At 38.0% G+C, this 16,278-nt stretch overlaps 1 protein-coding gene across 2 annotated transcripts in view; it reads right to left on the reverse strand.

Moving 5' to 3' along the window:
- Positions 1–16,278, reverse strand: part of MDFIC (MyoD family inhibitor domain containing) — a 97,448-nt gene that overhangs the window by 38,718 nt on the left and 42,452 nt on the right. The gene's annotated exons all lie outside the window — the stretch shown is intronic.

The following is a 16,278-nucleotide window of genomic DNA, read 5'->3' on the forward strand; positions in this document are numbered from 1 at the left end:
TGCTCCTGTTTGGTCAGGACCAAGGAAAGAATGCCCACCTTTACCCTCTTACGTGACACTATGCTGGCAAAAGCAATGAATACCAAAAAGAAAAAACATGCCTGAGTCCTGGAAAGGAAGAACCATTTTTGAGATGATACATAATTGAATATTCCAGGGGAAATCTAAGAGACTATACAGTCTGCAAAACTAAGAATTTAGCAAGATGTGTACATGATAAACCATATTAAATTCAGTGAAGTTCTATAAGGCAACAGTAAGCAACTAGCAAATATGCAAAAAAGCCTGTAAGTATGTAGGGATTAAGCTAGGAAAAGGGGGAAGAGATTCTATGGCGAAACTGACCAATCATAACTGAAAGACATTAAAAAAAACCTCTTAAATGAAAGATTATGTTAATTCTGGTAATATGGTAATTATCCCCAATTTATGTAATGCAATTCCCATAAAAATTCTAAAAGGCTTATTTGCGGAACTTGACAAATGGATCCAAAATTTTATAAGTAAGAGTAGTCAACAATCACTAAGGAAATTTTAAGGAAGAAAAAGAGGATTGTGGGATTTGACTTAGATAAACAGTCTTATCTTGAAACTACAGTAACTAAGAGAGTGGGCTTTCCCAGTGGCTCAGCAGAATGCTTGCCAATGCAGGAATGGTGAGTTCAATCCCTGGGTCAGGAAGATCCACTGGATGAGGAAATGGCAACCTACTCCAGTATTCTTGCCCAGCGAATCCCATGGACAGAGGATCCTGGTGGACTACAGTCCTTGGGGTGGCAAAGAGTCAGATACGACTGAATACACGTACACACAAACTGAGACAGCATGGCACTGGTCCAGACATAGACATAAACCAATGGGACAGGACAGCAAGTCACCAAAATACTTGCGTATGCAAATGCAAATGTGTCTATCTCTGATACAAAGAAATTTCAGATGTTTTCAATGTCTATAAATGAAGAATTTAAAAGAAAAATATAAAATAACATTTTATTGGCATGACACTTAAAAAGGGAAAACTAATTTGATTCTTTGGACAACAAATCACAAAACAAGCACAGTGACTAGTGATCATCTGTGCTGCCCAGCATTTCTAAAGACCCTCATAGATTTTGATAACTTCCTCTAACTCATCCCTACATTCCTCAAGTTAGAGGGCACGTATGTAACTTACATTCTACCAAGCAGAAGCACAACTCACATGCAGAAGTACAGATGCAAGACGGCAGCCACACCCGGGTGGTGGAGCCTCTCAGCACAGACAGTAAAGAAGGCATTTGTTGATCTTGGCAGTGGGTGCAGTGTCTGGTGTCCACTTCCTAGCAGATCAGTGGGCAAAGCATGCAGTAGTAGTAATTTTTTTCATTAGGAAAGCACCCATTTGGTGGGCATGATCCTTGGCTGTAAAACTCCTGGGAGAGTCTATATGCTACTAACAAATATTTTCTATTTAAATTAGCTAAAATGGATTCTGGTTTTTGAAGCCAAGAGTCCTGATCTCCCCCCAAATGTTATCTATTTACATTGGTTAAGTAATGAATTCTTAAAATCAACATTTATCTTGCTGGTATAGTTCCTAAGCAGAGTTATCAATCATAGCATTTCAGCCAAAAAAAAAAAACAGCAACAGCAAAAACCATTTGGTGTCAAATTTTACTGTTTTATCATTTCCTGGAATTTCAAAATCCGAAGCTGCTGTTTTAATTAGTCTTTTCTGTTTAAGATTATGAACAGTTATGAAATGTTAATTAAATCTGAATACTAAGAGATCTTAGACTTAGAAATAAGTATAGCACACAAAACTGTAACAGTTACACATAGAACTGATAATGGCTAAAATGGACTAATTATCTGTTATCTTGGGACTACCTAAGACTTCATAAATATTTTTGACAAATTAGACAAGTCTTTAGCACACATTGTTTACTTCCATTCTTATTCACATATGCTATGTCTCTTGAGGAAAAATATCTTAACATCCCAGACTCTTTTATGCCTCATGAATGTACACATTGTAAGAAAAGTTTATCATTATTCTTTTACTTAACAAAAGCATCCTTTCAGACCAAGTTTATTAATGTTAATACCCAATTTATAAAACTAATATATGAACTCTTACTCAGTTTTTTAGTGACAAAGGAGAATAATTATCTAAACATTTAATATTTGAGAATAGCACAGAGTAATGGCTGTAAAATTTATCAAAATGTTTTGTTTTCTTCCTAACTTCTGATGCAAAGAAAAAACAAAGAAAATGGTTATTTCTCTGCTTAGCAGCTATATATGTCCTTCTCAAAGCTAAAATTGACAATCAAGGCTTGTGCAAAAGGAGATCTATTTCTTATGGGTGTGCAATCATTTGATCTAGAGATTAATTTGCTGCTCCTGTAACTTCTTGTATCAACTAGAATGACATCCTAATGACTGCTATTGAACATAAAACCAGTTATGCATATGTATTTAACGGGATGCCAAAGAAGATAGTTAAACCTAATTTGGTGTTCTTTTCAGAGCTCTTTCCAGTAATCTCACCAAATAAATGGAATGTTTTGGACGACTTCTTCTCTGAAAAGAATAATTCAAGCAATTGAGAGCTGGGTTAAGTTGAAATGTTATTGACCAATGCTGTGGAGACTTATCAATCAAAAATGCCCTGTCATATTCCATAATCCAAGATCAATTTATAATTATTATGTAACAAGCATTCCCTATAAATAAAAATAAAGGTGGTAAAAGATAATCAGGTCTTGCCACCAAATTCTAAAACCGACAGATCTGACCTATTCCTAGAATCAAAATTGACTATTTGCAAATTACTGTGTATGGTCGGAGTGACATTCAAACATATTCTTAATGATTTATCTACCTTTCAATCTTCAAAATTATATCTATTTCTGTTGGCAGGTAAATGATAGTACATTCATTTTCGTTTCACTGCCACCTAAGTATTTTTAGTATAGTTTGTATTATGGTCAATAACCAAGTATTTTCTTTTCACTCCAATTTCTTAACATTGTGATTTTGTCAGATGCAAGCAAACAGAAGCAAATCAAAATTGGACAAAACCTAGATATATGAGTTATATTAACAGAAATTCAACTTCATTGATGCTTTTTCATAGATGTGACTTAAATCTTACAGTAAATGTACAACTAAAACCAAATCAGAAACATGATTGCATTCTTGAATAAAGAACAAAAACGTCTGACTGACTGATTAAACCATAACTACTTAGCTTTAAATAGATATTTTCCCCTTACTGTGTAAAAGTTGTGTATGGCTTTAAAAAAAAAAAAAAAGCTCACTAATATGGGAACGACACAATGCTTCTTAAAACACAAGTGATGCCTAGGGACCCTCGCTCTCCCTTTAATGATCCACTGCTCTCATTCAGCTGTCTTTCTTTTTTCAAATCTTTACATATGTGACAGCTCTCAAAAGTAGACCATAGACCATCTGGCATTTTCAGAGGTGTAACTTGTGCAAATTCAGCTCTATTGGGAGTGCACTGCTATCTTCTGCCTGCGTTATAAAGGGACAATAGAATGTAGAACTTATGAGTTGTTTTGAATTATTCATTTTTTTGCCTGTATATTCAAGAAATTTTACAAACTCTGCATTTTGTACTACATAATCACATGCGTTAAAGGTACAAAGAAACTTTTTGACACCTCTTTTCTACAGAAAGCTGGCATTTTGTTTGATATGTGAACATTCAGCATCTGTTATATCATTTTAAACAGGATGGGTGCTTCCACAAAAGACCCCATTTTAAACTTACTCTATATGAGCAAAAAAAAAAAAAAATGTATTCTTGATATTCAGTAATGAATGCAATACACATCAAAATTTCAAATACCAGTTATTTGAACATTCAGCATCTCCAAACCTGGATAGCATTGGTCACCTGCTTACCATATGTGTAAAGATTTTTCAAAAAATCATTTCTCACACAATGCAGCATGATTGTAATTTTAATATCCATGATGAATAGTTACAAATGTCTTAAGAAACACTATGCTTTCTAGGTTCAAATGTTTTCAATCAGGAAGGAAACTGATAGAATTAGATGTAGTGATTTTCAATAAGAATAAGTATGGGAGTAATGAGTCAATAGCATGAACTTCTTTTGATAATTTAAAAAAAAAACTGGGTGATACTGGAGCTAGTAATAACTATACTTGAGACTGCAGCTGCTGGAGGAGCAATATAAAGCAACATTCTGCTATAACATTTAATCTATTAGCATGTGCAAATCATCTTCAGTTGCTGGTCTCTTTACACAAGTCAGATTTAATAAAATTACAAAAGAATTCTCATGCCATTTAGTCAGTTTTAAATGGCTGTTGCACTCATACAAAAAAAAAAAAAAAAAAAAAAACCTGAATTAAACGCTTAGGATTTAAAATTGTCAGTAACAAAATGATCAAAATAGAATATGGAGAACAGAATGTGGAAGGGGGAAACTGACTTGGTATAAACCGAATTTACTCTTCCTAGGGATAGTTACAAAGCTTTTGTTGGGTACCCAGTACTATGCTACTCCTTGGTCACTATGAGACAGACAAATAGACACCCAACCACACATGCACACATACACATGTAGACTTTATATATGCTTATAACAAAATAGCATTTTATTAAATATACATAAAATATACATCTACATACAATAATAGGTTCAAAAGTTATTTATTTCAATATGCACTGATATGACTAAACTATATTACTGATACTTATTGTTATGATGTAAATTTAGGCTAAAATCAACTAAAATAAATGTGCTATTAGACAACTTGAATCAGCGTGATACAGTCCCTTCTCAGTGTACAGACCCAGCATTCTAACACAGTTTGGAAGCTCCTGGCATTTTCTACCTATTTCCTTAGTTCCCCTCCAAGGGCCTTCTGAAATTTATTTCTCTCTCAAGCTTCTAAACTTCTGCATCACATCTTCGCCATCTTCATTTTATTTAATGTGTATACTAACATATTGAGATATATTTTGGAATTATAATTTTTTTAGAACCTTGACCATTTAAGAATCCCAATTAAATTCTGTGGTTACATGACTGGGATCTCACAGGATAGAGGGGATTGTTCTTTGATGCTCTCACATAGATTAGCAATTTTAACAATGATTCCTTTTTAATCATTGCAAAATAAATCATCAGATGTCAGGAGTTGGAGGTACTTCTTCCCCAAACAAAAGAATACAACTTTTAGAAGTCTGGAGAATCAAGCACTTTTCTCCATTGCACAAGAACATTTAGGAAATACTTGAACATCTTTAAGTACAGTCTGGAAGAGGGTGATTGCTAGCTGTTTGCCAGATCCATCCTCCCCATCTGTCCCGGGTATGGAGCTAACCTATTTCCCAGCATTCCTTGCAGTTTGTTTCAGCCACGTGACCATGTTTGCTCTGAAGGGCTGAAGAGAAGAATTTATTTCTGTCACTTCTAGGCCTAGACCTTACGACTTGGGTGTGTCCTCCTTATGCTTCTTTTTCCTTGCACTTGGCAGCAACCCAGCTTCGACCACGGCTGAGGGAAATACCTTAAGGGATGTTGGAAAAACCAAACAGCACGAATCTGCATGGCAGCAGAGAAGAGAGCCTCTTCTCTGGAATGCTCATCTCATACTGTTACATAAGAAATAAACTTGGATTTAGCCATGGGATTAATGCTGCGACTCATGATAAAACATAGCTTCTACCAATGCCTATAAACAACTATGTAAAGTACATCTACACATAATACACATAAACTGTCCCTAGCCCAAAAGATCCAAAGACATCATACTTCACTAGTAAAAAAGAAGCAAACCAGTCTAATAGTAGTGGAAAGACCACTGCCAAATCCACAGACTCTGGTGGATCTTAGAAAGCAAGTGCTCAACTTTATAAGGTAGGAGCCAGTTATCACTTAGGGATAATCATGCATGTTGTGATTCTGTAGGAAAAGTATCCCAGCCTTACTCCACCACTCTAGCATGATACAACTCTGTCAAATTCTACCTTTACCATGGCTGGAAGGAAATCCAGCAGGGTGATCAACCATCCCAGCTTGCTCAGCTTGAAGCAGGTGCTGGAAGGCAGAACTAATGGTTTTATAACTAGGACAGTCCCAGGCAAACTGGGAGCAGTCGGTCACCTTAATATCAGGAGCAATTTGTACACAAGTATTTTCTTCAACAAGATACTGGCAACAACAGATAGTGGGAAGTGTGTACGCTTTTACAAACAAGACCCACTAAGGTTTGAATTCTGGAGCAAGTATTTCCTGGTTCTCTGAGCTTGAGAAAATTACTGTATCCCCCTGGGCAGCAGGACATTCATTGGCACAATGAGAGGAAATGATAGATCTCATGGACCTAGAAGGATTTGTCTTCCCAGTTCCACCCCACTGATCTCTCCCTCCTCACTCTCCCCTACTTAATCCCCACCCCATTTGATTCTGATTTATTAGTTGGCTTTTATTTTTTATTCTGTGTTACCAGATGCTTTCCCCCACTATAAGTCAACCCCAAACTTTCTTGTAAATAAGCAGATTTCAAATAAATATACAGAGATAAATAAATATACAGAAATAAAAATAAAGATCATTAAGAAAGTGATCTACATTTTCTTTCTAATATCTGCATGTATTACAGAAAGTCCCCAGGGAGTACACCAAGGAATAATACAAATCTTTATTATATCCCCTCAAAGTGGAGCTTTTGTTGCATCATGTTTTTATCCTCAAACGGATGACAAATTTGGCTTCACTTTATGCCAGCCTTTGAATATCATAGTTTTTACTTAACTTACCTAGATAAGAGGAGCCCACCACCCACACATTTGAGGATAGACTATTCTCAGTTTAAGTTAGCAGGTTTCATTATGGATTGCTGTCTGCAAGCTTCATTTGTATATTAAAAGAACATATTGTCCACCTATGTAATCCCATAGTGAAGATGGGGCCTCTGGTTGCTGTGGTCTCCTTTGTTCTCTCACTCAATAGGTATTTTCCATCATTTGATTTAACTGATAAAGTGACCTCTGCTTATAAGTATTTATAGCTCTATTTGTGTGTGTATTAATCACTCAGTTGTGTCTAGCTCTTGCAATCCCATGGACTGTAGCTTGCCAGGCTCCTTTGTCCATAGGGATTCTCCAAGCAAGAATACTGGAGTGGGTTGCCATTTCCTTCTCCAGTTATAATTGTAAACATCTATGTAAATATGTGTTAATATTTTACAGAGAATAAATAGCCTAAACAGTGCTTTCTGTATGCCTGAAAATACATTAAAAAAAAGACAGCACAATCCAAAACTCTATTTTACATACTGAATTATTTTTTAATATGATAACTTTAAAAGGAATATGATGCCTTCATGTTCTTTTGAAGAATGACTTCTGAGTTTTCTAATAGGCAATAGTGGGCATATTCACCTAGATATAGATAGACAGATAGATAGGTAGGTACACACACACACATATATATATTATAAATTTATATTAAATATAAATTGTATACATACAAATGGAATATGTTTAGGTATACAAAGGCATTTCCTTTGTATGTTTTATTTTAAGATCAATAAGTGGGCAAGCAGAAGTTTGAAAAGTCCTACTGTTATCATGCTATGTTTCAACAAATAGAAGTTTTTTTCTCAAAATTCTCAAAACAATAGCAAGTTAGGAAGTGTCAGGTACTTACACCTCACTTCAAAAGTCATACCATTAGTCAAACATTTTATTGGCCTTGCTAGTATTTCACCATGAGGCTTACAGGGAAAGATTTTTAAAACTATTATTTGTTTTTAGAAGTAATCACTTTAAAATCACCTGATTTTCTCTCACAAAGGAATAGAACATATCAAATATTATCTTTTCAAATAACATATCAAAAACACTTAGCCAAGTTAGGATTTACAAACATTAAGCAGCATATACAAAAGTAAAATTAGGGTGGATGGCACCTAAAAAACCATATACGGAAAATCCCAAATATCTGAAATTTTCAGATTCATCCAGAGTCTTTATACAACAATTGCAGCTTTGAAGGACCACAAAGCATATAAGAAGACATCCCATTAAGAAGCAAGCAATACTCTTAGCATGCAATACACATTGAGATATCTAGATAGGTGCAGAAGTGCTTTCTGGCATAGGTCCTAGACCCAGTCTGCTACTGGGTGCATTTAGCCCTCCTCCATGTGATAAGGGAGAGGATACAATGGTTAGATAGCATCACTGACTCAATGGATATGAATCTGAGCAAACGCAAGGAGACAGTCAAGGACAGAGGAACCTGCTGTGCTACAGTCCATGAGGACACAACTTAGCAATCGAACAACAACAAATATGATAAGGCTCTCTGGTAAGGCACAATACAAGTCAGAAATCCTAAGATGGAGGACTCTGATCTAATATAAAAACCTGCAGCAGGAGTAGCATCAACTCCTGATTGGCAATTACCAAGAGCACCGCCAACGGCTGAACAACAATGGCACTTGCCATCTGCCTCTACGGAGACTGAGCCCTGTGCTATTGCCACTGAACTTCAACAACCCTGGAGGAGTCAGGGTGGAGTGAGGCCCTCTGGACACACAGACCCATCTGAACGCAGAGCTCCAAAGAACAGCCAGGAGAGATAAGAAAGCCTTCTTTAGGGGTCAGTGAAAAGAAATAGAGGAAAACAATAGAATGGGAAAGACGAGAGATCTATTCAAGAAAATTAGAGATACCAAGGGAACATTTCATGCAAAGATGGGCACAATAAAGGACAGAAATGGTATGGACCTAACAGAAGCAGACGATATTAAGAAGAGGTGGCAAGAATACATAGAAGAACTATACAAAAAAGATCTTAATGACCTGGATAAACATGATGGTGTGATCAATCACTTAGAGCCAGACACCCTGAAGTGTGAAGTCAAGTGGGCCATAGGGAGCATCACTAGGAACAAAGCTGGTAGAAGTGATGGAATTCCAGCTGAGCTATTTCCAATCCTAAAAGATGATGCTGTTAAAGTGCTACACTCAATATGCCAGCAAATCTGGAAAATTCAGAAGTGGCCACAAGACTGGAAGAGGTCAGTTTTCAAACTACCGCACAATTGCGCTCATTTCACATGCTAGCAAGACCATGCTCAAAATACTCCAAGCTAGGCTTCAACAGTACGTGAATCATGAACTTTCAGATGTACAAGCTAGATTTATAAAGGCAGAGGATCCAGAGATCAAATTGCCAACATCTGTTGGATCATTAGAAAAGCAAGAGAATTCCATAGAAATATCTACTTCTGCTTTATTGACTACTCTAAAGCCTTTGACTGTGTGGATCACAACAACAAACTGGAAAATTCTTAAAGAGAATGGAATACCAGACCACCTTACCCACCTCCTGAGAATCCTGTATGCAGGTCAAAAAGAAACAGTTGGAAGCAGACAGGGAACGATGGCCTGGTTCAAAATTGGGAAAGGGGTACATCAAGGCTGTATATTGTCACCCTGCTTATTTAACTTCTTATTCAGCTTACATCATGTGAAATGCCGGTCTGCATGAAGCACAAGCTAGAATAAGACTGGCAGGAGAAATATCAGTAACCTCATATATGCAGATGATACCACTTTAATGGCAGAAAGGGAAGAGGAACTAAACAGCCTCTTGATGAGGCTGAAAGAGGAGAGTGAAAAAGTTGGTTTAAAACTCAACATTCAAAAAAACGAAAATCATGGCATTCAATGTCGTCACTTCATAGCAAATAATTGGGGAAACAATGGAAACAGTGACAGATTTTATTTTCTTGGGCTCCAAAATCATTGCAGATGGTGACTGCAGCCATGAAATTAAAACACACTTGCTTCTTGGAAGAAAAACTACGACAAACCTAGACAGTATATTAAAAATCAGAGACATTACTTTGCTGACAAAGATCTGTAGAGTCAAATATATGGTTTTTCCAGGATTCGTGTATGGATGTAAGAGTTGGACCATAAAGAAAGCTGAGCTCCGAAGAATTGATGCTTTTGAACTGTGGTGCTAGAGAAGACTCTTGAGAGTCCCTTGGACTGCAAGATCAAACCAGTCCATCCTAAAGGAAATCAGTCCTGAATATTCATTGGAATATTCCATATTGGAAGCTGAAACTCCAATACTTTGGCTACATGATGGGAAGAGCTGACTCATTGGAAAAGACCCTGATGCTGGGAAAGATTGAAGGCAGGAGGAGAAGGGACAGACAGAGGATGAGGTTGGATAGCGTCACTGACTCAGTGGAAATGAGTTTGAGCAAACTCAGGGAGATGGTGAAGGACAGGGAAGCCAGGCGTGCTGCAGTCCATGATGTCACAAAGAGCTGGACACACTAAGCAACTGAACAATCATCCTAGCTGGAATGTCAGTAGTCAATATGAAACAGTAGCAAAACGGCTAGTTAAAATAAGCAGTCTGAAGTCCTTGGGACACAGAGTACATGCAAAGGAACGCTGGAGCTTTCGGGGACTTGCAGAAATCTACCCATATATTGGTATTTTGGAGTTCTCCTGGCTTTTGGTAGCTGCTGCAAGAACACAACAAACTCCACCTAACTGGCCAACATGAAAGTCGACTAGAAAAAGCAGACAGTTTTATTAAAGAAAGCTTTTTCACCTGCAAGCAATACAGCCAAACCCAGCAACACACAAATAAATCAGTTGTCCTATAAATCGAAACAGAGACTCCCTTCAATAGAGACAAATTTCAAAAAGCCTTCCTTGCCTGAGTGCAAGCCTTGGTGAGTAGAGCAAGGGCTAGATTTCAGCTGTCACTTGCCTTTGTGCAACTCACAAATATAGAACCGTAAGAAACAGTCCTGGTAGCCAGTAACGGTTAGACTGCTGAAGTTCAGATCTCTTATCTGAATTTCAGCAGCCATATTATTTGTTCCAGTCTGAATGCAGGGTGCCGATCAGGTAAATGTGATGTGCTGGAAAATGAAATGAGGGGATCCTAGGGAGGTGCAGGAGTGGCAGGGGCCTGAACCTCCAGGCTCTCTCAAGTGCCTCTCCCTCATACTCAGTAGCTCCCATGACTCCCATGACAAGGGATACAAGCTGGGGAAGGAGCCTGAGGAAGCATATGACCTGGGTCAAGCTTCATCACCCGCAGAAGAGCAAGTGACAGGAAGCCATTAAATCAAGACTAAAGGAAACAGGGATCCCTGAATCCTGAAACAAAAGTGGCAAGTCAAGGGACCAGAGTCAAACTATTTGACACATAACTTCTATACCAGTTACCAGAAAATAAAGCATGCCACACCACCTCCAAAGGAAAAAAAAAAAGTGGGGGCTGGGGTGGAGGGGTACATTCATAAGCAACTAACAAAGATCTTAAAAAACTTATATAGCTACAGGAAAAAAAAACAATCCCTAGTCCAGCAAATAAAGAATTGTGACTGTTCCACCTTAAGGCAATCCCTGATGCTACCAACAAGAAAAGAACTGCTAAGGCCCCTGCAAGGGAATCCTCCCCAAAGCCCTTCTCAGAGATGGCCATAAAGGACGCTCAATAAGGGAAAATTTCTTAGCAGATAATCCTCAGGTAAACACATCCACTGGCCACAGAAGCCAGGCCAAGGTTAGGGAAGAAACAACAAAGATGCTTATGATAGTCCTGGGCTTCCCAGATGGTGCTAGTGGTAAAGAACCCACCTGCCAGTGAAGGAGACCTAAGAGACCTGGGTTCAATCCCTGGGTCAGGAAGATCCCCTAGAGAAGGAAAATGGTGACCCACTCCAGCATTCTTGCCTGTAGAATTCCATGGACAAAGAAGCCTATGGGCTACAGTCCATGGGGTGGCAAAGAGTCAGACACGACTGAAGCAACTTAGAACGCACGTGATAGTCCCTGGCCAGGGCATCTTGTGGACTATCCTGCACCAGGGTGATATGGACACTCCCTAGGCCAATGCTATACTTGAGTTTACAGAGCAGCTATCCTATACTTCCTTCACCATTATACAATCAGATATGTTTTAGGCCATACTTTCCAAGAACATGAGGCACTACATGCAGATTTGATTGAGATCAGATTCCTTGATCATTTTAGAGGAGGAATAAAGATCACCCAGAAGTCTGTGGAATAATAACCATATGACACTAGCTCTAGATGTATCATAGGAATGTGACTTGTTTCTCATTGGGGACAGGAAGATTACACAGTTGGTTCAAAAGAAAACTGGATCTCATTAGGTAGGAATATTTTGAAATGATATGTAGGGAACAAAATGTATCTGTGTAGACACACAGAGAAATGGGTGCCGGTCAGCCAGGGACTGGACCATCGTAGATACCTATTCTTGGTCTACCCAACATCATCCCCTTTCTTCTGGTGGTTGTGTAGGTAATAATGAGAGCAGGACCTCCATTTGCTGACGAGAGCCCTTCTAAAATTAGTATTTTCAGTTACATAGGTTTTGCATGCAGAGCTTGACAACCTTAGGCATTTGCTGACTTGCCTTTGATTACATAGCAAGTGCCTTAAGGACAAGATTCTGTCTGCTCAGAGTTCCATCAACCTTATCAGGAGCATACCAGCTGACAAAAAACCTTGTACAATGTTCAGCACCCAGTGGACACCTAGTGAAAATTAACTGATGATGATAAATTATACTAGCTTTTAAGCTGTCACTTGATCCCAGTGTATAACAACCTTCCTGAATAAATCAAGCAACAGTTTGGTATTCAGTACCATTATAAACTTCTTCCTTCACCTTCACGAGTCTAGGGAATTGCTTAAAAGCATAATATGAGGATGGTGACGCTATAGGAAGAATTCAAGAAACCCACTCTGTTACAGGGAATTAAAGATTCAGTTACAGATATCAAACTATGCATAGAAAAATACATCAAAAATACTAGTCAAGTGACCTTTTTGAAAACAGCCTAGGAAAAGTCAGTATACCAAATTATAGAGCTTAAAGTTTTTCCTCCTCCCTATAATAAAAGTAAATCCAACTTAATGTACAAGTAAAATTGGTTTCTCCTTGAGATTTCAGGAGTGGCAATGCAAATTAAGTTTGTTAGGAGATAGAGAATCAGATAGAGAAAACTATGTATTGCTAACTGCACATTTAAAAAGTCAACTTATTTTCAGTAGTTTATACAAGGTAAATCAGAAGAAGAGTTTAAATTTTGTTATTATGAATTTCCCAGAGCTTTAACAGAACACATAATAGTTAAGCTTCATTGGTGAGTATTTGTTATTAGGATGGCTCTTCACTCTTCAATAAATTTCTTTAAGATACGACCCAAGACAAGGAAACCTTTATACTTTACTTCAAATAACAGCTCTCATTATGGATAATGCCGTCTCTGACATAATCTGAAAAAAAGGTCTCCAAGCAAAGTTCTCAGAATTGACTCTAAGACTAGGATGGTCCTAATTGTCATGTCCAGCCCCAATAGGAGATCCTGTATTTCCTCCATAAAGAATAAAAAAAGCTGCTTATCCCTGAAATGAACATCAATTTCAGAAAAATGGTGTAATAAAATTTTCCAAGCCTGTGTAGGTAGATTCACAAATACACATTTAAAATTCTCATATGTGAACAATGGATTATAAACTTAAACATAATGGAAAGATTTCAATATAAAAATGCATAAGTGAAAATAACACTATTTTCTCATTATCTTGTCTTCTCCTAAGATGAAATCTCTTCCCCTACCTCCTTACAAGGTTGCTTTAAATTTTTGGAGCCTGATTGGTAGAATGTGAATTTTAGATTCTTGCCTTCACCAACATATAAAGACATTTTTAACTTCTGTGACAATAAAATGTTACCCAAACATAAGCATCAGGAAATGACTTAAACACAAAGGAACAAGCTCATTAACCACATCTGAAGATGAGTATGATTGAGACCGTTTATACAAACATTTCTTCCTCTAATTATGCCATTAAAACACACAAAATTCATCAAGGTACCTTTGGCTGCATACTAAATTAAATACGTTATTGAAAAATATTTGTTGAGTACATACTCTTGCGCCAGCCATTGTGCTAGGCATAAGGGATTTACAGTGAACAAAACTTCCAAAGACCTTGCCTTCACAAAGCTTTCAGATAGGTATTATCTAGCCTAACAAGAAACCCAAAGATAGGACAGCTCTAGTATTACTGATTCCACAGGTTCTATATTTTCACTGCCATCCTTGGCACGTCTCCTTTCCCGTCTGACTTTTCCCCACACAGTTACAAGACTCCTTGACACAACTCCAGACACCACATTGAGAGATGACGACAGTCCTTGAAAAAAAGAGGGAGCTCATTCCAGCTGTCTCTTTTACGAATACAAAAATGCCATTCCCAGAAGTCCTCCAGGAGACATCTTCCAGTTTCATTGGTCAGCAATGTCTCATGCTGACCCCAAATTGTCCTCCTGTCTGCTTCCAGAGCAAAATTTGTTAAAGGTCTGCTCTCTTCACCAGACAGGAGGCTCCTCTGTAGGAAGAAGCATGTCACTCATCCACTTGTATAGTCACTCAATGAGCACTTATTAAGTGCCCAACACTTCCTTATATCCGCTCCAGCACTTAGAAAGTGTTCATTTAGAAAAGAATGAATGAAGGAATGGAATAAGAAAACAATAATGTTCATTTTATACCTCTCAATTTCAATCATTTAAATAAAATCTTAAGTACATTTGCCATACCTAGAAACATAAATAAGTCTGAGGAGGCCTTACAAATAGCTGGGAAGAGAGGCGAAAGGCAAAGGAGAAAGGCAAAGAAGGTGGCATTAGTAGTAAAGAACCCGCCTGCCAATGCAGGAGACATAAGAAAGGGGTGCTCAGTCCCCAGGTTGGGAAGATCCTCTGAAGGAAGGCATGGCAATCCACTCAAGTATTCTTGCCTTCAGGATCCCATGGACAGAAGAACCTGGCAGGCTACAGTTCATGGGGTCACAAAGATCAGACAGGACTGAAGCAACACCCAACTGAATGCAGAGTTCCAGAAAATAGCAAGGAGAGATAAGAAAGACTTCTTAAGTGAACAATGCAAAGAAATAGAAGAAAACAATGAATGGGAAAGACTAAAGATCTCTTCAAGAAAACTGGACATACCAAGAGAATATTTCATGCAAAGATGGGCACAATAAAGAACAGAAATGGCAAGGACCTAATGGAAGCAGAGGATATTGAGAAAAGGTGGCAAGAATATACACAACTAAACAAAAACGTCTAATGACCTGGGTAACCATGCTCCTGCAGTCACTCACCTAGAGAAAGACATCCAGGAATGTGAAGTCAAGTGGGCCTCAGGAAGCAACACTAGGAACAAAGCTAGTGGAGGTGATGGAGTTCCAGCTGAGCTATCTCAAATCCTAAAAGATGATGCTGTTAAATTGCTGCACTCAATATGCCAGTGAATTTGGAAAACCCAGCAGAGGCCATAGGACTGGAAGAGGTCAGTTTTCATTCAAATCCCAAAGACAGGCAATGCCAAAGAATGTTTAAACTATTGCACAATTGCACTCATTTCACATGCCAGCAAGATTATGCTCAAAATACTTCAAGCTAGGCTTCAGCAGTACATGAACTGAGAACTTCCAGATGTACAAGCTGGATTTATAAAGGCAGAGGAACCAGAGATCAAATCTGTTGGATCACAGAAAAAGCAAAAAAAAAAAAAAAAAAACTACTTTTGCCTCATTGACTATGCTAAAGCCTTTGACTGTGTGGATCATAACAAACCGTGGAAAATTGTTAAAGAAATGGGAATACCAGACTACCTTACCTGCATCCTGAGAAACCTGTATGCAGGTCGAGAAGCAGCAGTTAGAACCAGACATGAAACAACAGACAGGTTCAAAATTAGGAAAGGAGTACATCAAGGCTGTATATTAAAAAAAGAAAAAGAAAGGCTGTATATTGTCACCCTGCTTTATTTAACCTCTATTCAGAGTACATTATGTGAAATACTAGGCTAGATGATTCACAAACTGGAATCAAGACTGGCGGGAGATATATCAACAACCTCATATATGCAGATGATACCACTTTAATGGCAGAAAGGGAAGAGGAACTAAACAGCCTCTTGACGAGGGTGAAAGAGGAGAGTGAAAAAGCTGGATTAAAACTCAACATTGAAAAAACTAAGATCATGGTATCCAGTCTCATCACTTCATGGCAAGTAGACAGGGAAAAAAGGCAAACAGTGACAGATGTTGTTTTCTTGGGCTCCAAAATCACTGTGGGCAATGACTGCAGCCACAAAATTAAAAGACACTTGATCCTTGGAAGAAAAGCTATGA

Source organism: Dama dama, chromosome 18, assembly GCF_033118175.1.
Source record: "Dama dama isolate Ldn47 chromosome 18, ASM3311817v1, whole genome shotgun sequence".
Taxonomy (NCBI): domain Eukaryota; kingdom Metazoa; phylum Chordata; class Mammalia; order Artiodactyla; family Cervidae; genus Dama; species Dama dama.